The sequence below is a fragment of the Puntigrus tetrazona genome, chromosome 16 (genome assembly GCF_018831695.1).
Source record: "Puntigrus tetrazona isolate hp1 chromosome 16, ASM1883169v1, whole genome shotgun sequence".
Lineage (NCBI taxonomy): Eukaryota > Metazoa > Chordata > Actinopteri > Cypriniformes > Cyprinidae > Puntigrus > Puntigrus tetrazona.
Genome location: NC_056714.1, coordinates 20,913,846 through 20,941,225, shown reverse-complemented (window position 1 = coordinate 20,941,225; position 27,380 = coordinate 20,913,846). Strand labels below are relative to the sequence as shown.

At 38.0% G+C, this 27,380-nt stretch overlaps 1 long non-coding RNA gene and 3 pseudogenes across 1 annotated transcript; 1 reads left to right on the top strand and 3 right to left on the bottom strand.

The window, feature by feature from the left end:
* LOC122360862 overlaps positions 1-7,549 on the bottom strand; it is a 46,356-nt pseudogene extending 38,807 nt beyond the window's left edge.
* A 1,845-nt stretch (positions 7,550-9,394) lies between these two features.
* LOC122360861 lies at positions 9,395-14,300 on the bottom strand (annotated as a pseudogene).
* Positions 11,785-12,524, bottom strand: LOC122360417. The gene is made up of 3 exons (XR_006252804.1): positions 12,441-12,524; positions 12,047-12,129; positions 11,785-11,872 (listed from the first exon to the last, which is right to left on the bottom strand). It is a non-coding gene; the product is annotated as an uncharacterized LOC122360417 (long non-coding RNA).
* Positions 14,301-15,940: 1,640 nt separating the features above from the next.
* LOC122360860 lies at positions 15,941-24,296 on the top strand (annotated as a pseudogene).
* Positions 24,297-27,380: the final 3,084 nt, after the last annotated feature.

Below are 27,380 nucleotides of genomic sequence, written 5' to 3'. Positions count from 1 at the left end.
ATAATCAATAAAGCTGTCCTTATCAGAGACCATAACAATTTCACAAAGGATTCTGTTGGAAGCCATAAAAAACTTTGCTAAAATGTCTTATTTATTTGTCTACACTTTCGTCAGACGATTCACAAACAATTCAGACTCAACACTGTTAAAACTGTTTGCTTGTTGAGTGGTTTCAAACTGAGAGTCGGCAATGTGCCAAAAACCTCTGATGCTCCTCAGAGCACAAGCTCGTCTATCAAATCATTTTGTCAATTTGCTCCTAACCAGTTTTCAATTGGAGTTATCTTGCTTATGTGTTAGTATAGGTGCCTTTTTATTACAGTTGTTTTGCAAAGGAATGCTAGTGTTTTTGGAGCTAATGCTTGGAAAAATTATTTCTACTACATAATATAGATTTTTCATCACAAAACAACTAGTTCACGAACTGGACACTGCAGAGACTTAGTGTTTCCTAAGAAAATTGTACCAAATTTGCACGAATGAAGGATATGAGAATAAATTATATCCAGATCTTTCGTTTTTTGTTTAACTATCTTGTTAACCTTTTCAGCGTGCACAACAGAATGTTTGCACACACCTGCTCACCTCTAAAATGTACTAAACCCCAGGGAAATAAGGCAAGATTTAACATCTATAATGTAGATATCATGTCTCTCTAGAGGAAATAAAACTAATGCTCAACTTTAAACTAAATATTCAAGCATACGTGATGGATAACTTTAGGTCTGCTCGTTATGGCTCAAACCAACAGTGCATAGTTTTGGACGTTTTGAAATATTACTTAGGTTTCAGTTAAGCGGTCCAGATTTTTAACCACCCTAACAAACAAAATGTGCAATATGATCAACTTCATAAAGTGAAGTAGCAGATCAAATAACAAACAATGATTTTAATGGCACAAACACTATTCATAATATTCTAGAGAAGCTCCCACATTGGTAGACACACAAGAATCATTACACTGAAGTATGACAGGTCGGTCTAATTTGAAAATCTAATTTCGTTTGGCTACTTCCTCTCATGTCTCATTAGAGCTAACATACCTTGATAATGCATTATGTCCTAGGACCAATCATAGATGATTTAGCTGATGTTGTGAAGCTGTTTACCTCTGGATTATGGATTCACATTAGAAGCTTCTACACTGAATAATGATAAGTGATCAAAACAAGCAAAATATTGCATGATCATCATGGCGCTGTTCCATCATCCAAGATAATGCATTTATGTTAATTCACTTTGATATCCAGTCGGTTTATGGACAAATTAAATCCATTTTACAATTGCACAACCTACATGTGATAACATGTGGGATTATATCTTCTACAACTTAATAAGCTTTGCTTACAGAAACATTTTCATGAACCTTTAACATTAAGCAGTTATTTGTAACTATAATCACGAAAGCAATCTCATTCTTTATTATGCTGTTGTATATGAAATCTATAGCACAAGACATAGAAAATTCATTCAGGCTCATCTTTGTTAATGTAAGATCAAGCTAAACAATGTTCCTAGTCTGTTAGATAATAAAGGATAGATAGTTCCTTGTGTCAAAGCAGACCATCCCTTTTTAACTAGGACTGTAAAACAGTATAAAATACCCTTCTATAGTTTAGTCTTTAGTTTTACAAATTTGTCAAGGACAGATACAGTAATTTAAAATACAGCAATCTTGATATTAACTTTATTTTGAAGTTAAACACAAGACTATCCATTCTCTATAATAAATTGTATAAATGTAAAACATATTGAATAGTGACTGTTCTGCATATATACTTTTCTATTTGTGGAGTTGAATGATAAGCATAGTGACAATGCATCATTTTAATTTAGTCAAATATAAATATATGAGAGTTACAATTTCATCCTCAGTATTTTGTTTCACAATACATGTTATTTAAATCCAAGGCATTTTACATTTGCAAGAATGTAAAGAAAAGCTCAATGAACCTCTTCTGACGAATGGTATATCATCAGCTAAAAACACCAATCACTGGGAGCACATTAGTGAATAATTGAACAACGTTCATGTCCCATTTCTTAGTCTCTCTCTGGAGCGTAGAGGCAATTCAGATCTATTTTGGATATTGGAAAGCTGAGCAAATAGCAGCACGTCCAGCACGCAATTTTAACCTCCAGCTGGTTCCATATTCTATTTCAATCCATGGATCAGAGAGGAAACAGGTATGAATATACAGTAAATCTCAGGGCTCTGTTGATCAACTCCAGCTCATTTTTCTGATCCATTCCATGGAACCAAGCTTTACTTTAAATTAAACTGTCACCCTTATCTGTGATGAGGTTTTTAAAATAATGACATCTTCTAGATTATTACATACACGAATTGTAGTGAAATGTATACTGGCTGCAATGCTGGATGGATTATATTCACCGTGTGAGCACTCTCTTATAAATGTGGCAAATGTTATGCTTTTGAGGTGTTAGGTCGGATAACCTAAAAGGCATAATCAAATTATTATGATGTTTAATGTAAAAAAAAAAATGGAGAAAATTCACACGATACATGAACCAGGCCAGTGAATGAACCAGTTTAAAGGTCTGGAATCAAACAGATGTACCAGAAAGCCCCAAATCTGTCATGCAGTGGTGTACGAGGAAATAGTACCTAAGAGAGCAAAATCAGTGGAAGGCCAGCCTTTGTGAGAGTCTGGGCACCTGCAAACAAATTGGAGATTTCTGGTGGACCGAACCCAGTGGGAGGTTGCATAACTGGGAGCTGGATCATGAGGTGAGCAGGGAAACAAGCACTGCCAGGAGTCTCCAGAATCTTGTCCTGACAGGAAAACCCACAGAATCTCAGCTGAAGTGGGCTATATAGTGGAGCCTGAAAGAAAGCATTTCCTCATGAGTGAGATTAGCGCTTTCTGGCCTCTGAAGGAGAATAAACAAATGATATTCACACTTGCTCTAGATTCGCTATACTGCTTTTGAGACTTAATGAACTTATTCATCGATTGCGAATACAGAAAAAGTCATAAAAACACCACAAACATCAATTTGTAGTTAACTAAAACTAAAACTAAAACTATTCAAATAAATTTCAGTAACTGAATAAGGCAAATAAACTCACGATATTTGTTTTTGTAGTTTAGGGACTTTATATAGTCTTCTCTTAATTTTATACTGACCAACGTACATTTTTTAAAGCTAACTAAACCATTACAACATATAACTTCTCGATGATCCGCTGTAAGTGATGAAAAAAAATATTTTAGGTTAAGTATTTCTTAAAATACAATAATATGAATTGCAATAATATCTTAACTAGGGCCAGAAGTTGTTAAACCGTCTTCTATTAATCATCCATCCTTAAGTATGTAGTTTATTTAGAAAACATCACCGGCAGAGATCTTTTACCCACAGTATTTGCTTCTGGCACATTTGTGAGACTATTAATGAACACCAGAGCACACGACAGGCTGCTCTGCTCGCCTCATTTTTTTAATAGACATATTTGTTTTGAGTAAAGGTAGCACTTTCAAATTGCTCCCCATCTGGATGAAAAACAGATTGTGTCAGACTGCATATATATTGATTATCTGTTTATATACATCAAATTTTGTGATACTTTTACAATCACGATTATCATTTATTGTATCAAGTTACAATGTATTAACTAACATGTACAAGTAATAGAACAATACATTTATGTATTTAATGTCTTTGTTAAGATCATAAAAGCATGATCATTAATTGGATTTAGTTTCTGCAGTGCATAAAATTTATATAAACAAACACAACTTTTGATTGCTGTAAATGCATTTAATAAGCACTGAAATTATTAATAACTGCGATCTGCTCTAGTTGTTAATAAGCGGACCTGCGTGTGCCTTGAGGAAGAACATTGCGGATCTACTTCTCTCTGTTATCTGCCAGATCACGCAGGTACTGGAAGCTCTCCACAGGTGCTTACCAAAACCAGTCTAAATAGTCCAGAATATAGACAGTTATTGTAGGTAGCACCACAGTAATTAGGACAAGCCAAAAACACAATTTGGAAAATGATTCGCTCATTATATACATTTCTGTAAACATATACAGAAAAAATTACGAACTGCAGCTATAACTAATAAACCTTGTTATGAAGTATTACCCATTTTTTCTAATATGCACCCAATAAGTCGTTCAACCCAGAATGTCAAACTGCTCTTTTTTATCTATGCAAGAAAAGCAGATGGTGATTTGTATTCTCATGCTCCAAAAAGGATCTTTAGTAGATGAATTTGAAGTGATAATGAGATGTGAAAGCAAAATACGACCAGAGGTAAGTATTATGTATGAAACATACATCAAAGAAGTGAGTAAAGAGGACACCATTATTTACACAATCTCAAACAAGCAACTAAACACGGCCATGAAAAACACGTGCCACAGCTTTACTTCATCATCAGTCTCTCTCTCTCCTATATATATATATATACATATACCAGTTCAGCCTGAATACACCAAAGCATTCAATGGACAGACCTATGGGACCACGGGATGTGAGCCCTACTTTTAAGGGCGAATTCGGAATGGAAATCATTTGTCTGGGCTAATAAAGCCCAGTGAGCTCCAGCTGGAGAAAGGGATACTGCAGTCTCGACTCAGCACAGCACTGACATTTGGCTCTCACAAAACAAAGGTTCATAGCACTCTTAAGAGCCACTGAGTCAGTAACAACAAAACACACCCTTGGGATTTTAAGGCTGAAGACTAAGGAAGGGAGGGAACTGGTGTCATCGTGTGGAGAGAAAGGAGCAGGAGAGGTGGCTGGTATCCTGGGGTGGGCATTCAGGTTTGGTGGCAGCACTGCGTGTGACAGGTGAGCTAGCAAACAGCTGCGATGAACAACAAGCAGAAAGCTCAGAGACCAAAGGAACAGTAACCCATAAGCGTGGCGCCACTAGCCTGTGGGCAGCTAGGCGTGGAGCTCTTCCCTGAGTGGCCTCCGTTTCTATCAGCATCTCTCCTGCTTTCAGTTCCAGCTCCTCGTCTGATATGGGCTTCACAGTATGTTGCCCGGCAAGTGTGATAGACACATGAAGAACAGTTAAAGCAACAAATGAACGGCAAGCGTTGTAACTGAAAACTCTCTTCTCCAGCAGTTTGCTCGTGTATATGAATCCAATTATAAACTGGACCAAAAACTGCGCAAATTCAACTAGAAATTTAGGACAATATACGCAAACTGGTCTAAACAGTAAAATACGATGATCAAGACTCTAACAAGCGACAAGCTCTACTGTCCAATATCTATAATACACAGATGAAACTATCATTAGAAATCCAATATATCTTTAATGGCAGTTTCTAGAGGCGGTATACCCTCTCGCCTAGATTTCAGGCTATACTTACAATCCATGACTTCCAGATGTGAGCGAATTTTTATGAAATGTGTTTGTGCTTTGCTTCTCGTTAATTTTAGTACTACGATAGTAACTATGATTCAAATTTCTCCTTTGGAGTTCTACAGAGAGAAAATAAATGTAAGCAATGATATCAGGGTGAGTAAATTTAATAAAACTAATTCCATAAATTCTACTATTCTTATTTTATTTTTCTCTCTATAAATCAGGAAAAATGACGTAAACTGTGTAGAAATTTGGTTGCCTAGAAAAAAAGATCAATAGTTTAGGGCTTGACAATACTACCTTTGGCAGAATCAACAGACATAATAAATCACGTATATAACACACACAGCCAAATATTTGCTCTGTTCTGAGCAATATCCTCATGATAAGAGCTGTTGGTTTTAGTCATTGTAGGAGCTTTGCTGTGAACTGAATCTAGGTAAGATGTAATATTGCCATGATCACCAAAGTACCTAATGCCTCCTGAAAAAATGACTCTGAATTTCCTTTTTCTTTTCTTATCTGTTTTTAAGCAGCAAAGCCTGCCTGTTTAGAACCATGATCTTCTACAAAGCAATAAATCCAACACATATTTCCCCAGCACATCCAGATGATACCAGTGAAAACCCTCAGGACTTCCAAATGTAAAAACTATAAGAGATATAATCAAATCGCATAATACTGCATACATTTAGCTCTGATAAACATTATTCTGTGTATACAGAAAAAATATAATGTGCATCTATACAGAAAATGAATATTTACATGTTAATATTAAATTCCAAGCATGAGTTGGACAAGGTGTATTAAATTATAGATTGTAAGTATTATCTCTAATGAAAGAATAATAGAGAGTTTGATCTTACACCATTTGCTTGATCATAAGGAATAACAGATATGTTTATAGTAACATCAAGGTTTCCCTCCACTATCTCTAAGAAGAAATAATGCTGGTTAGTTATAAAGGCCAATACTGCTCCCAGGTGGATAGACAGAGAAACTAGATTTAAGATCAACAATAAAAATAATAATATATGTTTTAATATTGCCCAATTAAAGGCTATTTCAACTAAACCAAAATGCACAGGAGAATACATTTTCTTTCCTCGCGAAGATGGAATCATCATTGCAATTCATGAAATCCTGCGTTTAAAAAATTAAAAATACTAGTAAAGTAACTAATAAATAAACCTATCTAACAATAGACTATTTAAAATAAAATAACGATGCTACTTTCAGAAGACTTTTTAATGACATTTTATGTGCATATGGTAAGACTTGCTGTAAGCTTAAACACATTAAAAAAATTAGGCAACATTCATATACAGTATAGACACATAATTGGGCCATGTGCATGTGTGAGTGTGTGTGACAGTGTGCTTATGATGGGGAGTTGTGTTTGTGTGTTATTGGAAGGTTGCCTAAGTGTAGTTTTTCCTCAGTTCTTCAAACACATCAGAAACTGATGTAATCTGTATTTATTCCACCTCAATTATGATAGATTCTAATTTATGACAGCATGTTATAGCATATTCTTTGCTTACCCATAAATTACCCTGCCTTAGCTAATATTATAACAACCCTAAATGCATTGAGACTCTCTCCACAAAACTCAGAAGTATTAGAGGTTTAATTTAGCTGTCAAAGTGGGACCTCTGGAAGCAGACTGTATAGAATCGCTGGAAGAAGAATGAGAAATATTAAAGGACTTACAGTCTCTCTGCTGCTGCTGCCTTTGTGTCTTTAACAAGGTAAGCAGTGCAGAAGCTTCCCTTCCCGGAGTCTCTGCTGGATTGATGTATCTGTTGGCTATCAGACTGCTCTGGACAGGAGGTGTTTGAGCAGCAGAGGGACAGTGAGTTTGGCCTGAACTCTCACAGAAATCTGGGCATTTTCAGGCATGAATGCAGAGCCAGTTAACTACAAAAGGCGTAAAGGTCAACAAAATGTCAGCAAAATGCCCTCTTGCGACGTTATTTCTTTTTCTTTTGCTTATTTGCTGCCTTTGGTATTTTAAGGTCTATGCATATGCCATAAATAATTATTTTCAGAATAATAATAATTTATCATTATCGTTTATTCTACGCTACCATGAACGAGATATCAAAACAAAACTACATTAGGCTGCAGTGCAGCGCATACAAATTAGATAATCAAGAAGACTAACCAAATTCGCCATTTGCTCCATGCATTTATATAATTTATTAAATGTATTGATTTTACCCTCACCTGTTATTGCGTCGGAAGTTTGTTCGGATTTACATGATTCCACTTCCGTGTGTTACGCCGTTGTCATAGAACAGTGCAGTGAAGTTTCTCTCCTTTAGATGGCGCTAATGTGCGATGTACATTTTTAATGGGACTTTGCTGTCAACTGGGCTAAATTAAGTTTATGTGCTAGTCAGGTTTGGATATCAACCGAAGCATCGATGGGATCACCTTAGGCTTATTAAGGCAACACTGATACAAATAAAAATGTCACCAAAACTTTGTATGTATTTGTTCTAAAACAAAATTATTTGCATGTTTCAAAGTATTAGCAAAAGCAACAAGTAGTACACTAAACTATGTCCTACAGTTCCAAATGCAGACAGCCCAGCAATTAAAGCCCCCCACACAATGAACAGCATCACATGTAACAGTTTTACTTATATAGATATATCTGTAAAGAGCGTTATAATAGCAATTGAACTTGTTTTAATTGGAGCCGTGTTATTTATTGATGAGTTTTACTGGTAATTGGTCACCTTCTATTGGTGGCTTGTTAAAACAATGTCCACACTTTACTCTGAAATGGTTTTAATGGGTAAAGATAATGGTTTAAAGGTATTTCAAATGGTAGGCTATTTCTACTAAAAAAAATCATAGAACTTTTGCAATGGTTCTGTGTTTTTTTTCAGTGAAGATGAGAACTGAGTTATTTTTAAAGACAAAACAAAGCTCTTCCACACAAATGATATACAGTCGGCATTTTACAGTAGAGATGTATATCTTCACTGCTGAATGTGTAAGATTAACCGTTAATCACTGCGCTGTAGATGGTTGAATCACATCCCCCCCTGCTCTGTGTTTGCAGGCCTATAAGAAATAAAGATATGAAATAAATATATAAAGTTTTAGACTCACTGTTATGAAACAAGATGACAGTGAAATACTCACATACTCATAAATATTCTGAATTGTGTTGCATGATGCATCACCGTCATACTAGTCAGATTAAATAAGCAATTACAGTGCGTATGTAGGGAATATTTGACCAGTTGTGAGCGCTTACATTTGAAGCAGTTCTTTTGGGTTTTAATGCTGACGAATCGTGCTCCACCTCATCTTTCTGCTGTACATCCCTTAGCTGGTTGATTTCTACAAGCCTAACAGCAAACAGACAAACAGAACATGTCTTTTACTTACCAACTGCCAATCTTTTGTCCCGTTTAATGCCCGCTGAAAAGATGACCAGCTCAGTATGATCTGTGTGGTTTTCTGATGAAGCTGCTTGACCTAGGATTTGCAGATATACTTACAGCTTTTGAGGATGCTGTAAAGACAATCCTGAGCTTCTCTTTCTTCGTTAGTTTTCTTTGAGTTTATTTCCTTCTAAAGTAAATGAAAATTTACACGAAATTGATTATAAATAGCAGAATTCAGCTAACTTTGATGATTTCCAGAAAAGGGGTTTGATTCTGAAAATGCTCTAAAATATTATTTATTTCATTGAGTAAGTTATTAAATAATAATAAAAAGAAATAAATTGGTTGGAAAAGGTATAATGTCTGGCTTTATTTTCCTAGTTATTTCCTTCTAAACATAACACAATTTATTTTGGCTGTATATTGTTTATCCAACTTGCCTTTTTTTGTCGTAAGCCTTAGGAGTCTGGCTTCCACATCAACATTTGCAAAATTCTTTTCTAAATTGTGCAGTGTCGTTTATGTTTATTTAGACTGACTGTATAAAGTAACTCATGCAAGGCTACAAACCACTAAAATGTCCCTGCCTTCGCATGGCCTTCGCAGCTGCTGTGATGAAAACAAGTGAGACTAAAGGCATACAATAATCAGAACTGATGAGGACCCAGCGACATCTGCTGGGGACAACAAAAAGAACAGTACAGTATGTAGAAAAAAATGCTGCATTTTCCAAATATGAATATGATTGTGTACAGCAAATATAAAATCAGTTTACCCAACCTTCGATGTAAATGGTAAATTCTTCAGATACAGCATTTCGAAAGTTTCTCAAAGAACAAGAGTATTGCCGAGTCTTTGCAGTTATTCTGGTGAAAGTGAGGGGCTGGGCTCTGATGTTGAATCAGATCACCGTTCTTAAACCACCGAACCTCAGATAAATGATCAGAACAGTTGAGTGTGCAGGTCAGATTCACCTGAGTCTCCCACTATTGTGCCTCCATTTTACTCTTCGGCCTGCTCATGGACACTCTTAAATCTACAAACAAACAAGATAGACACCTCATAATGAAACCAGAAACCAAAGAAATCAGGAAGAATAAACCAAAGATTAATCATTCATATTTACAGTGTGCATAGAATATTTGTTCACTTATTCACCTGTCCAAGCGTCCATACGTTCATATTGGTTATAAATCTGAATTTATACTGTCCAGAATGTGTTTCATCAATATTACTGATCAGAAGAACAATTTGAGGTTTTGTCCCCAATGTATTGAAAGTTGTTTTGTTTATTCCTGTTACTATCGTATACATATGGTCCAGTTTGACACACTCTGTCTTGGTTTGATCTCATTGAACACCATAGCACTCTCTTTACTTTATGTTCATGTGGATATGTAAATGTACAGTTAATAGTGACATCAGATCCCCTCACAGCACAGATCGAAGCAGGATAAATCACTCTCCATAATCACTGACAACACCTGAGGAGCACAGAATGCTTTAATTATAAGATTTATTACTATAGATGGATAGTTAAATATCTACTGTGACCGTTTGTAAGAAATTGTTTACATTATGAATCAATAAGAAAACACAAAGATCTAAAAAGTTATGGCATAAATAGATAAGATAATCAAGATTCTGCTATATTTATAACTAATCATATAAGCAGAAAAGAGCTTCATTTGAATCAGATTTCCACTGATATACATACATTTTCAGTATACACACTGTATACATACATACTAAATGCTTAAAAGACAGAAGATAATCTTTTCTTACCAGACAGGAAAAGCAAAATAATCTGCAGCATTTCAGTTCTCTGTTGGATGTTTGGTTTACAGAAGATGTTTTATTGTGTCACACAAAACACGAGAAGAGCAAATGAAGACAGAAAACAGAAGTTGCTCAGACAAATGATGATTTCCACTTCCTTCCTAACACCCTTATACTGATGGTAAGGCATTTACTAACATTTTTATACTCTACACTGTAGAAAGTCCTATGGGTTTTAAAAGTCAGTACTAGGGTGAGAAGAAAATAGGCAGTCGCTTTCATTTAAGCAAAAGAGTGGAGAAAAAAGCTTTTTGAAATAAAACGCAGTTGACCTTTTTGCAGCACTAAAGTCAGATTCCTCTGAGGTTATGAATTAGCATTTATCTGTCAATTAACTAATATAGGCCAAAGAGAAAAATGATGTTTGTTATTTACAGTGATGCTTACATACAAAAAGACAGAACTATGATAACGTGACGAAGAGTCAGAGACATTTGGATCCATCTGCAAGCTCTTTATTAAGAATGGTCTAACAGGCAGGAAGTCAACAACAGCGTCAGTGATAAAGAAGAAAGAGACAGAATCATAAACTGTAATTAAGCAATGCCCATCTAAGAAGCTTTTTTTTTAGCTTACCTGTCTACATCTAACTACTACCCGAAGCATTACAGCTGGCCTAACCGTATTTTAGCAGGAAAACACACACATACAGCACACTGCTAAAACGCTCTGTAGAATTTACAGTATTACTGGCAGCTGGTTGTCAGTAACTTACTGTAAATGTAAATTTATGCTAATATCTACTGGCAACAGTTTGTTCAAAGATAAATGAACAGTAAACATCAACGAGTCTTCATCTTTATAGGAACAAAATAAGTAACAACCTCATGCAAAGCATTTCTAGGACCTAATATCAGAAAAAAAAAGAAAAACACAAAAAGGTTGATGACAATTTCTGGTTGCCAAAATGCTTTGCACGGGGCTGTTTTTAACAGTTTTATTCTGTAAAGATAAAGACTTGTTTATGTTCAATGTTAATTTTTATTCAAACAAGCTGTGGCTAATAAATTTGATAAATATAAATATAAAATAAGTTTCTTGGACTGAGGAAACAGGGTTTAAATTCACAGATAATTAGTACCAGAAAGGAAACAGGTGCATGGAACTAATAAAAAACCAAGGAAACTAAGACAAAACCGGATAGAGCACAGAAACCCAGCAAAGTAGCCTGACAACTGCACATTTCTCAACTCCCTCACCCTAATATTTGATCATTTTCATTAATCACTGTGTAGATGGTTTAATCAGTCTGCTGCTCTGTTTGCAAACCTAGAAATAAAAAAGAAATACTCTTCAACTCATATTCAATAATAACATTACATTAAGATGGACATAGTCAAATATGCTAATTGTGTAGCATCATCTCCATATCTGGTTATAGATGAAATGAAGCAATAGGAGTAGAAATATTGGACCAAAGTGTTGCGTGTCTTGAATGCTCACGTTTGAAGCGTGTTACCATACACTTGCTGCAGTCCATCCTCTGCTTGTTGTCTGTTTGTGATGGTTGAGTAGACTGCATCATCCTAACAGCAGAAGAATAGAGCTTGTCTTTATGTGTAAATGTCATCTTTTGTTCCGTTTAAAGTCTACCCTACTAAAAAGAACAGCTTAGCTCGGCATAACCAGTGTGTTTGTGGTTTTCTGGTGGAAACATCAACACATCAGCATCCAAAATAGCAGCTCTGTTTTTGGCAGATGTGCCTTATATGAACATATTAGCATTTTCTGTATAACTTAACACAGTGCTTAGAATGAAGAAATGTATCGCATATCATGTTTAAACCCTAATAAGGATACATATTTTAGCTTATTTATGGTTTACAAATGTGTTTACTGTTTTTTGAAGAGTGCTGTAAAGGGAACCCTCTGCTTCCTCTGTCTTTTCCATCGATTTTCCTTGAGGTTTTGGTTTCTTTCTAGGAATAAATAAAGGAAGAGATGCACATTACAAATAATTATAACTTTGCTAATATAACAAACATTATTGATGATTTCAGGAAAGGGGGTTGATTCTGAAAATATATTGTTTTATTTATACATTATTAAATAAAATGTAACAACATGTGTATGAGTATAGTAATGTGTTGTAAATCTTAACCACTGACTTTCACTAACATTACAAAATCCTCACAGCTACACGAAATACACAGATGCACTTTCCAAATGATATCTGCAATTTTCACTGATTTACTTTCCAAGTTTCATCCACTATTCTTCCCCTGTGATATATCTAATCAGGTCCTCAGGAAATATGACTTTTGTCTCTATTCCACATCCTTACAGCAGAGTTTGGGTTCAATATCAATATTATAACTGTGGGTTGGGTTAGAGATATTACTAGCTAAGACAAGTGATAATTTGATGTTATATAGTTTAGATGTTATTACAAATGACAGAATTCTATACATCTGCAGCTATAATTGCTGAGCAGACAAATTGGACTAAAGCACAATGTCTTAGGATTTAATGGGATGTTGTGTATCACTAGTTATAAAACAATGCAAGTATAGTAATGCATTTTAAATATAAATTACTGTTTATGTTAGCAAATATAAAAAATCATTGTAAACATGATGTAAATCAGTAAATATCTGGATCTGCCATTAGTTCTCAGAACAAATAAATATAGTCTTTACTTGATTATTCTGGTGAAGGTGAAGACGGGCTCTGAATGTTGAATCAGATCACCGTTCTTAAACCACGAACCTCAGATAAATGATCCAAGAACAGTTACAGTGTGCAGGTCAGATTCACTGAGTCTCCCACTATTGTACCTCCATTTTATAACTTGACCTGCTCCATGGACACTCTTAAATCTACAAAAAAAAAAAAAACAAGATGAACACCTCATAATGAAACTAGAAACCAAAGAAATCAGGAAGAATAAACCGAAATTAATCATTTATATTTTGTGTGCTGAAATATTTGTTCCATGTTCACCTGTCAGCGTCCATAGTACGTATCGGTTATAAATCTGAATTTATACAGTCAGAATGTGTTTCATCAATGTACTGATCAGAAGAGAACAATCTGAGTTTTGTCCCAATGTATTGAAAGTTGTTTTTATTTTTGTTGTTACTGTCATTATACATATGGTCAGTTTGTACTTGTCTTGGTATGATCTCACACCAGAGCACCATAGCCTCTCTCTACATTATGTCCATATGGATATGTAAATGTACAGTTAATAGTGACATCAAGATCCCTCACAGCACAGATCGAAGCAGGATAAATCCTCTCCTCATCTGAAAACACCTGAGGAGCACAGAATGCTTTAATTAAAGATTTATTACTATAGATGGATAGTTAAATATCTATTGTGACCGTTTGTAAGAAATTGTTTACATTATGAATCAATAAGCAAACACAAAGATCTAAAACTCTTTTCCACATTGAAAAAGAGAATTTAAAAAAGCATTAAATAAAGAAATGTTGTAGCATAAATAAATAGAAATTATAGGTTCTGCAATATTAATTTATTATTAGACTAATCAAATAAGCAGATGTAAGGCTTCATTAAAACCAGATTCAAGAAACATTTTCACTAGAAAGTAAAAAAGAACACAAAATTTTACTAGTATCAGAATTTGAAATACATTTTTAGTTTTATTACAAATGTACAATAAAATAAAATGTATAAAATAAAACAAAATCCTTTCTTACCAGTCAGGAGAAGCAGAATAATCTGCAGCATTTCAATCCACTGTATTAGGTGTTTGGTTTTACAGAAATGTTTTATTGTGTCACACAAAACAGAGAAGAGCAAATGAAAAGAAGAAGTTGCTAAGAAGAATGATGATTTCCACTTCCTTCCTAATACCCTTATACTGATGGTCCATAAAATCACCTCTTCTAAATGTCAGTTATTAAAAACATTATCTTGCCATTTACACCCAGTGCATCTTGTAGATTGCAATCCATGACATATTATGAGTTTGTGTAAAAAAGCAGGCGCTGGTGCTTTCAAAAGTGTTACCTTATACATCATTTCTGTCATACATTTTGCAGCGCTAAGCATGATTTAAAGATGTACATATCATGTTTAACCCCTAACAAGGAAGAATATTTTTAGTTTGTTTTGTTTTAAATGTTTAACAAATGTTTTACTATTATTTGAAAGTGAAAAGAGAACCATGAGTTTCTTTTCTCTCTTTTTCTATAATTTTTCCTTGAATTGGTGTCCTTAATAAATAAATGGAATAAATGTGGCAGAGATATGTATTATGAATAGTGCAATTTAACTCATACACCTAGCATCTTTGATAATTTCTGTGAAAGGGGTTTAATTGTAAGGAAAAAAAAAAGAAAATAATAATATTAATATATATATATATATATATAATATATATATATATATATATATATATATATATATATATATATATAGAGAGAGAGAGAGAGAGAGAGAGAGAGAGAGAGAGAGGAGAATTATATCTTATTAAATGAAATAAAAAACTGTTGTATTAATATTGTATAGTAGGCACGTGTCATAAGCCTTAACCACTGGCTTTCACCAACATCACATAACGCTCATGACAGCTACACAAAATACACAGATCTATACTTTCCTGTCAAGTTCTCTTTTCTGAATGGTTATACATTTAGTTATACTTTTCAAAATGTGTTTGATTATTATTACTGATCAAACAGAACAGTCAGACAAAATAGAAACATATTTAGTAGCATCAGAATTTGCGATTATACAATACATATACAAATATAATATATATTTATTTATTTTTAAAATTTTGTTATTTTATTTTATTTTTTTACAATTTGATAATGATAATGAAGAAATGAACAACAAAACTATTTGCAAAAACGATGAAAATATCTTGCTTTTCAATTCCAGTTTGACACAGTTATGATTTAATCTCTGTAGAATGAATAAAAAAAAATTGCTCAGATGAATGCTGATTTCCATTTCCTTCATATTACTTTGGTGGCCTGCTGATGGTCTCACAAAAGGACCAAGAGAAGAGTACATTCTACATTTTATAAACATTATTTTTGTCACAGATGTAAAACATGTTCTGATTTTAACATGTAGTTTCAAAAACACAGACAAGAACAATGCAATGTTAAGGGTTAAATCACGTATTAAACTATTTCTCATATAATCCAAATGTTGTGCTTTTGAACTACATTTCCCTAGATCAGAGTTCGTCGCATGACGTCGCCCGGAAGCTGCAATCATGGCAGCAGGTGTAAATGGGGACGCAGCACAGTCGTTTAGAGCTGTAAGGTAGAAAATAGTATTTCCGCAGGTATCTTGGCACAAGTGCGTGATCGCTATAACGCTATTCCGCTGAGCGGCTGAGCGAATTCGCTGCGATGGAAGCCGTGCGAATGCCGATGATCTGGCTGGATCTGGAAGGAGGCAGGGAGTTTCAGTTCAGCCCACTGTCAAACGGGTGAGGACCAGACAGGCCTTATCGAGACACACACTGCTGTCACTGCTCCTGTATACACTGAAAATAAACCAAACAGCATAGAGTTGTATGGAGTGTTCTGCTTTAAAACTCAGGAGTTTCGTTTAGGGCCTTGTTTTTATCTATTGTGAGCTGTTCTGTGTTTTCTTAAAGGGAACAGTTCAACCAAAATATATTCTGTCATTAGCAAAATATCTGTGTTATTTATTTCACAAGAGTGTCATTAAAAATTACCTTTCTTGATTTTGATGCAAATGAGATGGTTGGAGAAGATCTTCATGTTGTATTGTCCATGCAGTAAAGGGGATGAGGACTGGTGATGTCAAACTCCTAAAAAATGGCAGATCAAACAAACAAAGAAACAGTAAGAATAGTTAAGCTACTCTTGTGCTATATTCCAAATCTATTTGTACTGTATAGTGTTGCTGCGAGAGCAGTATCAGTATGCATCAAAACAATTACTCAGTAGAAAGTCCTACTAAACGCGTGATAATTGTGGTCAGACATTCCTTTATAAATTGCCAATTTAAAGCTGCCTATGTCATATGGGTTTTAGAAAGGCATGAGGGTAGATAAATGAAATTATTCTGTTTCCTCCACAGTAACAGTGTATCCCTTCTGAAGATACATTTAACTATTTAAAAGGCATTTACTGTGTGGTAGTAAATTAAAGTTTATATTAATGTTTATTTTTAAAATATCATGCTTCCTTGTCCTTCCAAATCCTTACAGTAGTCAGGAATTTTTATCAGCTTGCGTCATGGTAGTTATCAGATCCATTTCCACAACAAACTAGGCCAAGAGAATTAGCATAGTTGTTGTTTGTATTTTACGTAAAGAAATTGACAAAACTATTTTAATTTTGTCAATCGGGTTCAAGATAATAATTTTCATGATTAAATGAAATTAATCATTTTCATCATAAATTTCAATGATTAACAATTTGTCTTTGTTATTATTTGTATTGTATTTAAGTTATTCCTTTTGGGGTGTGCACAAAAAAAAAAATTTTTTTCCATGTTTTACAGTTCATGCTGAAGAACTATGGTGAGAATCACAGACAATTATAATGAGCAGCTGAAGAAACTAGAACAACTGAGACAGGTGGAATCTTGCGGCGCATTCAATTTGCACTTATTCATTCTATTTCTTCCCTGAAAGACTATGGTTATACATTTAGTACATTATCTGCATTTCTTGGCTTGCAGAGTGCTGTTAGCGATCTGCGAGACTTTGAGGGCTGCAGTGCCTTAAGAGGAAGTACTTTGGGCAACTGCATTATCTTCAGAGTCGTGTGCCTTTAGGATTAGGTCCAGGAAGCTGCTGTCCCTATCTCTGAGTGAGGACAAAACCCAGCCATCACATGTCTCTCTCTTGCAATCTGCCTTCCTCTTACCACTTTTTCTTGTTTAATGTAGGACAGAGATGTTGCCTGGGAGACAGTGACCCATGAGGACACTCTGCTATGAGCAGGCATGCATCCTTTATAATTTGGGTGAGTTAGTACTAGACTGAGTATGTATTATTGTAGTCAGTATGCATTGTCTCTGATTAAAATACTTGACTGTGTTGCTGGGGAGGGTGTTCAGGAGCAGGCTAATTTCGTTATTCAAGTCATGTTTCCCATGTTGCAGAGCCTCCATTCAATGTTGGGAGCACATGGACAACAGGGTTTCAGAGAGGTGAGCTACGTGAAGAGGATGAAATGAAGTATATGCATGGATGAATCATCCTCAATAAGTGAAGAAAATGGTATGAATTTCATTTCAGTAGTAAAATTATAACAAGTATAACAGAACATAATTTAGCTGTTGTACAATGCTACCTCTCAATGACACCAGATTGAGAAAAGCGTTTAGAGTTCTGTGGTATGCATTGGTCAGTCAGTGAACAGATTGTGAGAAGTCAGTGGTAGAGTGCCACATAATGGTTTGACTAAGAGGTTTAAGGAATATGCGAATGTTATCCTAGCTCTGACATTTCGTATCAATGTTAGGAATGAAAGTATCCATGCACACACTTCCAGTGCTCAGTGGAGCATTCACCTACCTGAGAGATCACTTCAGCCACAACTTCAGCGTGGACATGAGTCACCCAGATCCTCAATCTCAACATCAACCTCATGCTGGTATGGTTTCTTTCGTTTGATTTCATAGGGTGCTTGTTTATATCTTTTTAGCCATGCCATACGTTTGAGGCTAAAATACAATTGGTGTTTTCAGGGTCCAGGCCCAAAGAGTGCCTGTTGGAAAAAATATGTTGGACCCAACAGGGAAGAGCTTTCTTGTTGCTCGGATAGAATTGCCCAGGTACTTGTTTATTTTGTCTGCCATTTACAAGTATATTTCATCTTAGATTCACGGTTTGTTAAATTTAAGGCAGCTTATGGCTATGTATATCCTGTTGGTGGCAGTGTGATGCAGCCAAGATGTTTGAATGAAATCTTTTTGTCTTCAGGTGGTGGACTATTATAAAGAGGCATGCAGAGCTCTGGAGAATTCAGAAACACCTTCAATGTTAGGAAAGATGCAGAAAGACTGGAAGAAATTAGTGCAAATGAGAGATTTACTACTTCGCTGCAATTGCTGTTAGTCTTCATTCAAACTGAAATTAGCATTAATATAGAAACCCAGGCTGGTCAAAATATTTTTCAAATGTCATACAAATCTTGTTCTCTCAACAGTTGCATATGGGAAACAGGCTGAAGAGCATGAAGTATGGAGAGGGTACAACATGCCTGTTTTCTGTCTCGATTTCAGTTAGTAGCCACCTGTGCTCTTGGGCATAGAACTAGTTTCAACCTCATCTTAGCCTCTTTCCTTTAAAAGTTTTTTATTAAAATGAGTAATAAAATGTTAGGAAGAAGCGTGACTAAATTACATAGAAAGAGGAGTTTGTTATTTTATTCCAGAGAGTGGATGATTTTTGGAAATAAGTTTGAAATGAGCCAGAAGAACCAACTGTTTGGAAACCTTTTTAATCTAAACATAAGCTATTTATGTTTCAACAGGTTGCTTGTGGATTCCCTAGACAAACTCAGCGAGGCAATTACAAGATGGCTAAGGGTCCAGCCAGACAGTGTACAGGAAGCACTTAGGTTACCATGGACGTCATCGGAGAGTAGGCAGATATGATGGTTATAACCAACTTGCACCAAAAGGCATAATTCGTTTTGCATAAAAGGAAATGAGAAACTCATTTGTCACTTTTCATTTTAGATTTAATTCTGCCAAAAAGACAACGGCTTTACATTTATCATGAATCTGTACCACTTCTGAGACCTGACCTCAGTAAAGTATTTTGGCCAACATTATGTTGTAACTGTGTAACTGTATGGGTATGTCATTTGTTTATTGTATGGCATGACTAGAATAAGTGCATGTTTCTGTTAGCTTAAGATTTACTTGAGATTAAAAAAAAAAAAACAAGTAAGAGTCGAAAGTTTTGAAACTGCTCTAGAAGTTAATGCATTTCTTCTTCCTCACAGGAGCCCTGGTGCAGCCTTGCCTGTAAACCCAACAGACCCCAGTGTCACTGCTTGAACATTTTTGCAAAGCTGGTGCCCATGTCTGCCCATGAACCTCATCATCTTTACAGAGTTTGACTAATTAAAGTCTTTATCTATATGTATATATATCTATATATACACACACACTATTCAACACTTCTTTATTCTGATAATTGTCCAGTTTCCCCATGCTGCTATACTTGAAGAAAGGGCTATCTGTCTATCTATTTTTCTGTCAAATTTACAGTGAAGAGGCCAAGCTGCATACGGAATGTCATAGCAAATAGACAGTAGGAATGAGACATTAGAGTGAGTATAGAACAGCTTAAAGAATTTTTTACAAATGCATAGAAATGCATCTAAATGTCTCAGTTGTCATATTCCACAGACAGTTCATGGACTCTCTTGGTCTGGACCCAGAGTCAGTAGATAATATGGAGATGTATAATACCCTTCCTCTGTGCTGATGGAAAAATGTGCTGCGTTGAGTGTGAGACCTGATACTGCCAAAAACCTAATTCAGTCAATGCAGGGTTAGTTGCGTGCTTCCCTTTTCATGATATTGCCTATGTTACTGGCAATAAAGCTTATTAGTGCAGCTAAACATTAGGATATTAAGTTCTTTATCCAATTTCTCCTTACTTACTCAGTCCTCTCAGGTGTGTTCACCGATGTAGAAAACCTCTGCGTGAGTTAGGGATGTATTAGATGAGGATGAGGCAGAGGAGCAAAGTTTAGAAAGAGGCTGCTGGGAAGCAGGCTGTACCAGAAGCAGCCCTCAGCTCTGGCCAGGCTCCAGAAGACCCTGGAAAAGTATTTGGAAAGCACATGAGAAAGCTAGCTTCACCAACACAGAACTTCATCGGGCGATGAATCTTCACATAAACAATCTGAGACTCCTTGGTGGACCCCTCGACACCCTTGAAGAGGCATTGCCAAGACCTCAACTCAGCGAAGGTAGGTGTTTGTGACTTAATTCATATGAAAGATCATGTATGTATGTTTATGACATTATGACATTTCAGATGAGATGGCAGGTCTCAGACTATGAAGAATTTTGGGGTAAAGTGCAGAAATGAGAGATCATGGCTCCTGGAAAAGCAGCTTAGAGACCTTATTCCAGCAGGATGATATCACTACTTCTCTGGTTACAACCGACGGGCTGACATGAAGGTTTCTTTACATGGCTATTGCCATTATTATTTTTAAAGGGATTGTATTAGAAATCTGTCACCATTATAGTTTTATCTTTGCCTTACTTTTACGCAGAAACTGTTTAAGGAACAGCAAGAAGTATAGGCAGGTGAAGTGTATACCTTGATCAGAACCTGACAGCTCAAGAGAATATCCTGAAGGCACTGTGAAGCTAATGTACAGTATGCCACTGTGCGCAGGGTATATCAGAAACTGAACCTCGTATGACACAGAGGATTAACATTTTCATGACAAATATTCATTAAGTTTGCAATCATAGCATAAGTATCAGTATACTTATTTTTTCCTTTTAGATGGAACAGTACTGTACAGATGCTTGTGGCCTCTGGGGCCTGTGAGGATCTAATGAAAAATCTCAGGAGGGCAAAGGTTTTATGAAGATCTAGAAACAAAGGCCTCACGTCTGTTGGAGAGAAGCCAAAACTGTCTGCAAGGCCGAGAAGGAAGAGAGACAAACCATAATGGAAAGTAAGTGGGTTTAATCGCAGTCTTTTACTCGTTATGTAATTCTTTGTACAGAAACTCAAACCCTTTTCTTTTTTTTCTTGTTTTAATAGAAGTTTAATGGAGTTTGCATTCAGTTTCTTTTAGTTCTTCTAATTTATGTAATGTTTTACAGAGAGTTAAAAAAGGTGCCCCAAAAGACCACTGCCCAAAGCCACCCCAAAGACAGGCCCAAGTGTGGATCCTGCCGAATTTAGATGACCTGAACTGGCAGAGCTAAGGCTGCTGCTATCCTAGCTCTTGGAGGGAGATCTTCCAGAAGAGCTCATGGCCTGCCTCTGAACTTACCATCCCACGATCTAGTCATCCTGCTCTGCTTTCTGGAGCCGCTGCTAGCCTCTATTCTTCCTTGTGCAGCTAACTCTGGTTACTGTACACAACCCAGATTTACTCCAAATTTACCTCCTCCTGAGATTCTTGCTCAGATCTCCTGTTTTCCAACTCCTCCCCTTTTCTCAGAATTTCAATCATAGTCTTTGAGCCACCTCTTTCCATCAACAGTTCCCACAGCTGCCTTACAGGTTCGTCCACCACCATCTGTGCCTGGAGTACTGCCTCCATCTTCACAGAATCAACCCGGTCCACCAGTCACTCCAGTCCGACCTTCCACAACTACAGTGGATAGTGTACAAACACCTATTCCTAGCTACAGTCCTCGTCCCTTGAGCAGTTATCACTCAAATCTGCGCCAACACCAACCAGCTGCCACCCAGTGTCAGTGTATGCAGCTCCACCTCAGATGACACCCCATGTCCAGTATGCAACAACCTGGTGCTCCCATGAACCAACCTCCACGAGCAATGCCAGCCCCTCATCACAACCTCAACCTCAACAGTTATTTGCTCCAACAGGGTGGTCAAAGTCAACCACAGCCATTTTACCCACCTGTACCAACTCAACAACAAATGCAAGACCTTTTGCACTGGGCCACAGCCTCACAGCATACTCAGTTTCCACAATACATAGCTCAAATGAACAAGCCAGGATCTGAAGCTTTCATCAACCTCAAATCCAAGGACAGTTTGGAGCTCAGCCACCGATGATGCAGCCCCATCAGGGTTACCCCTGTCTCATTCGAGAAGCCCCAACCTCCACAAGTTAACACTGTCAGCCCAGGCCAGATGCAACATCAGGCATACCTCCACAAATGCACCTCATCCTCTCAGCCAATTGCCCTCTATGTCAATGCCACAATTAGCACATTAATCAACAAATTCCCCTTCCTCCCAGCCAGTGCCCTCTGTGTCAATGCCATTTTATCACATATCAATCCAACGATCCCCTAGCCCAGCCAAACACCTCCCGTCAATCAATTTACCACATGCTCCTCTTACAGATAACCCCATCTTCTCATCATTTGAGTCCTGCAGCTCATATGCAGATACCTCCTTCCTCAAAACAGATGACTCCTCCCCAGCAGCCACAAATGCTTGCGCCATCCTCATATGTCTCCTTCCTCTCACCCACAAATGCCCCCAGTCTCCCAACCACTGTCTCACTGCCCATGATCACAGATAATCAACTCATCAACTTCAGCCAACAGCCAGCATACCTTGACAGTCCCTCTGAGGCTACTGTTCCTATTCAACCTCCGTTACCCATGGCCCTCTCTCATCACAGATACAAATGCAGCCCAGCCTCCCTTCCACAGCAACAAGTCACCCTCATCCTCAAATCCTTCCACAATCCTGTCCTCAGCACTCCTCACAATATCGACCACAGCCAACTTCCCATTCCTCCTAGCTCTGCCTTTGGAATTTTCCAGGAGGTGTTCTGTGGTTTCCAGCCAGTCTGTGGCACCTGCTGCAGCCCTCAGTCTCAGCCACCCACTTCACAGCCTTTAGCTAACAGCTACCCCCAGGAGGCCAATATCTTATGCTGTTCCACAAAGTGGAACATTCCTCCTGGACCAATGCAGCATCCTGTAGCTGCCAACCACAAGGGCCTCAAAAGCATGATGCCTCCATCCTCAGGGCACCAGGGCACCACAGCCTCATGTGCTACCTTCTCCTGCCCCATCACCGTCTCCCTCTCTGGTCCTCCTCCTTGGTATGGTCACCCCAGCGACCATCCTGCTCTTACCCCAGTTGGAGAGCAACATACCATGATCCTCAGTTTCAGACTCCAACACCCACTGGTCCATGGCTCCATCCACGACTGCACTTTGTTTCAGCGACAGAACTTTCCGTACTGATGACTTGCTTTCCTCAAGCCCAGAGAGCCAGCATGCGACCTGAGACCACGTAATGTCTTACTACCCCTGAAAGCTGACCCTCAGGAGGAACATCACAGAGAAAAAAGCAGAGGTGTGAGACTTATCGGGGTGACCCTTACCAGCACCAGAGAGGGTGTGAAACTCAGTGCACAGCTAGAGCGGTTTAGATCAACAGTTCCAAATCCCTTAGAAGCGGCCGACAGAGAGAGGTCTGTCAAAACTTGACGGGCAATGGAAGAACTGCAGGAGCAGCAAAGAGGAAAGGATACTGTAGCTCTCCATCGCTGTGCTCGCTGCTATACCATGAACCGCCGCAGGATGTGATGCCTTACAGACTGCAATCGTGTTGTCTTGTGCTCCGGTAAAGATAGCTACATCAACGCCAGTTTCATTGTGACCTGTCTCATACTGCCCCGGCTCATTTGCAACACAGGCTCCTCACTGGCGCAGCTGACTTCTGGCTCATGGTTTCACGAACAGAGGATTTTCTGTAATAGTCATGCTAGTGTCTGAGCAAGAACTGGAGAAAGGTAAATCACCTTTGTCATTGAGATTTTTGGCATGAGAGTTCAATAATCATATTAGCTTTCACATTATTTTAAATTATTTGCAATAATTTTCTTTTTTTTATTAGCAAAAAGGTGTTGCGATACTTTCCATCAGAGAGGCCAGCAGCTTGCTCAGGGAGCCAATCACCCTTACCTGACCACTCAGAAGAGCCTCCTACCCACTTATAGGCGCATGATCGGACTGCAGTGCTCAGGACCAAAGTTTGGGGCCTTTTTGTTGTACATCTTCAATTACTTCATAGCCTGAACTGTGAACTCATTCTTTCGCGGTATATTAAGATTGCCAAATCTTAAAACACTAACCTTTGTATTTTTCCAAAAAAGAGCCTTCCAGAGAGTAAAGCAACCTAATCCATTTCATTCAAAGTCCATGGACATTTACCTGCTTCAGCGCCCACTACACCTCAGTACGTGAGTACTGCAGTACTATAAAGAGAGAATAAAAATTATATTGAACACACAGACAAGACTAAACAAAATTAAAGGAAGAACAAGTACATTTACCTTTTTGTTCTCACAGCTCTTAGTGTTAGCCCCGTGCTAGTGCCTTCCTGTCTGCTTTATGCTCTGCGCTGCAAGTGGGCTAGTAATGGAATACCTGACATGATCAGTTGGTGAGAAAATGAGGCAGCAAAGGAAAGAACATGCTGCAAGAAAAGTAATGTACACTCTATTGAGGTTTGAGATTTTACACAATGTTAAGTTGATAAAAATTTGTAATCAGATTTGTCAAAAACCTCCTGAAAGCTTCCATCTCAAATTTACACTCTGAGGCTGTTCTAAAACATACAGAGCAGGTTCTTCAACGCCATGGCATTATTCACGTCCTTGCAGAACCCAAATAACATTACATTAAAGGTAACCACCTATTTCTTATTCTTTTTATTTATCAGTTTGTATTCAGTTTATCCCACAATATTTAGTTTGTCTTTCTAGTCATACTCAAGACAGAATCTCGGACATTGTTCTGGGGAGAGATATGCCTATTAGTTCTATACAGGCCACGTGGCAAACTTGCATTCGACCACCCAGTGTTGAGCCATGAACAAGAGCCTGGCAAGACCAGATGCCCTCTGTTTCACTAGGCTTGGCAAGAACACTGGAACAGATTCTACAGATATTTCACTTCAGCCTTCTCAGGACCCACTTTGTTATGAAATACCGCACCAGTTCCATCAGTCCCCTCTCTCTTGCCTCTTACTCCAGGCAGAGCCCACTTGTAGTCACCCACCTCGCCTCCAAGCGTAGGGAATGGGTTCACTCAGGTCCACTCCTGCATCTCCCACCTCAAATCACCACCCATCCACTGAGGCAGCACCTCATGCTCCTTCTCCACCTCCTCCTCATCTTTGAATCTGCTTGCCTCTCTCCTCCTGGAAACTCACTTCCTCTGGACCAGTGCCCATCAGGGCAAGCAGCGGATTAACAAACAAAGCTTCCTTCAGCCGCAAGAGGCAAAGGCCTGCGGACCACCAGGGCGATGATCGCTCAGTAGTTTGGATCCTCTCTGGTGGTCCCTGCAGGCCTTTTGCCTTCTTGCAGCTGAAGGCTTTGTATGTAATCCGCTGCTTGCCTCGATGAGCACTGTCCAGAGTGAGAGCTTCGGTGAGAGAGCAGAAGCAGATCTAAAGATGAGGAGGGAGGTGGAGAAGGAGCATGAGTACTGCTCGAAGTGATTAGTGGGGAGAGATGCGGAGTGAACGTGAACATTCGCAACTGGCGGTATTGCGCTGGAGAAAAGTGCGAAGAGAGAACTGTCGAGCGAGACCCTAAACAAGTATGGGTGAAGGCAAAATTAGCAGAATGCGGCTGTGCTGCTTCTAAGCGAAATCGGTAGCCAACTCTTGTTCATGTGGTCAACTTACTGAGTGATAAATCTTAAGTTTGGCTTCTGTTGCCTGTATCAAGGCAATAGTCTCTCCCGGGGTGCTAATGTCACAATTCCTGTCTTGAGAAATTATGACTAAGCAAACTAGAAATAATGAATAAACTGAACAGCAAACTGATAAATAAAAGAATAAGAAAATGAGTTTGCTGGCCTCCCCAATGGTATTTAGCTACAGTGAAGAACGTAATATGCCGTAGCGACAAAGGCTACCTTCTGTATGTTTTAGTTTGTATAAATCAAATTTGAGACAGCTGTGGAGGTTTTGACAAGGTATCATAAAATTTTATCAACTTAACATTGTGTAAAATCTCAGAGCCTGCGTGAGATGTAGCGTCACCTTTCTTGCGGCGTATTCCTGCCTCTCCTCTGGCTGGATCATGTTCAGTATTCGTACCCGGCCTCGATTTCTTTTGGCGCTTGGCATGAAGCAGCAGAAGAGCACCCGTACGACAACACCAGGCTGTGAAAACAAAGGCAAATGCTTGTTCTTCTGCGACTTTTGTTTAATCTTATCTATGTATTCAATACTATTTTTAACTACTCCTTTATAATGCCTGCAGTGCACCACATTGAAGGTAACAGTGAAGCGCTGGCTGAGCAATGTCCCGTAGACTTCTTGAATGAAATGGACGGAATTTAGCACCTCTCTGGAAGAACCTCTTTGGAAAAATACAAAGGTGGTGTTTGGCAATTTTCGTTAAATAATTCTCTGATTCGAACACGTAAGTAAGTGAAGATATACAACGAATGGCGTCTCAAGCTTTAGAACCGACTCTGCATCAGGCAGGAGTAACAATTGGTCGAGAGCTGAAATGATCCAACCTAATGCGTTATGCAAATGAGCTATCGTAACACCACATAATAAAAGAAAATTGTGCAGAAATAATTAAAATAATGTGGCTGCTATGACTGTGAGCTCTGCATGCCAAAAATCTCGCATTTAAGTGACTACCTTCTCCAATTCTTTGCTCAGGCACACCATGTTAATACGAAACTTTCTGTTAAACCATGAGCCGAAGTCGGCTGCGGCTGCCGAGCAACCTGTGTTACGAGCGGTATGTAGAGACAGATGATCAGCTGCCGTGCTGGTCATCGCGAGCACCGTTCTTGCGTTGCAGTAAATGAGCATCGCATCCTGATGGCGATTCTTCGTATTCATGGCAGCGGTAATAGCGTGAAGAAGCTGGCGTATCTGCGGTCCATTGCCCTCCGAGCATCGCTGTAGACCATCTGAAGACAGACTGTTGATCTAAACCGTTCTGCTGTGCGCAATTCGACACCTTCTGGTGTGACTGGTACGCCTGGACGTCTCACGCCTCTGCTTTTTCTGTGATATTCTCTGGTCGGCACAATGAGTGGCGGGTATTAGCGTGTCTGCCCCTCCCATGCTGTCTGAGCTGGCTGGTCATCAGTAGAGATTCTGTGCGCTGAAACAAAGTGCAG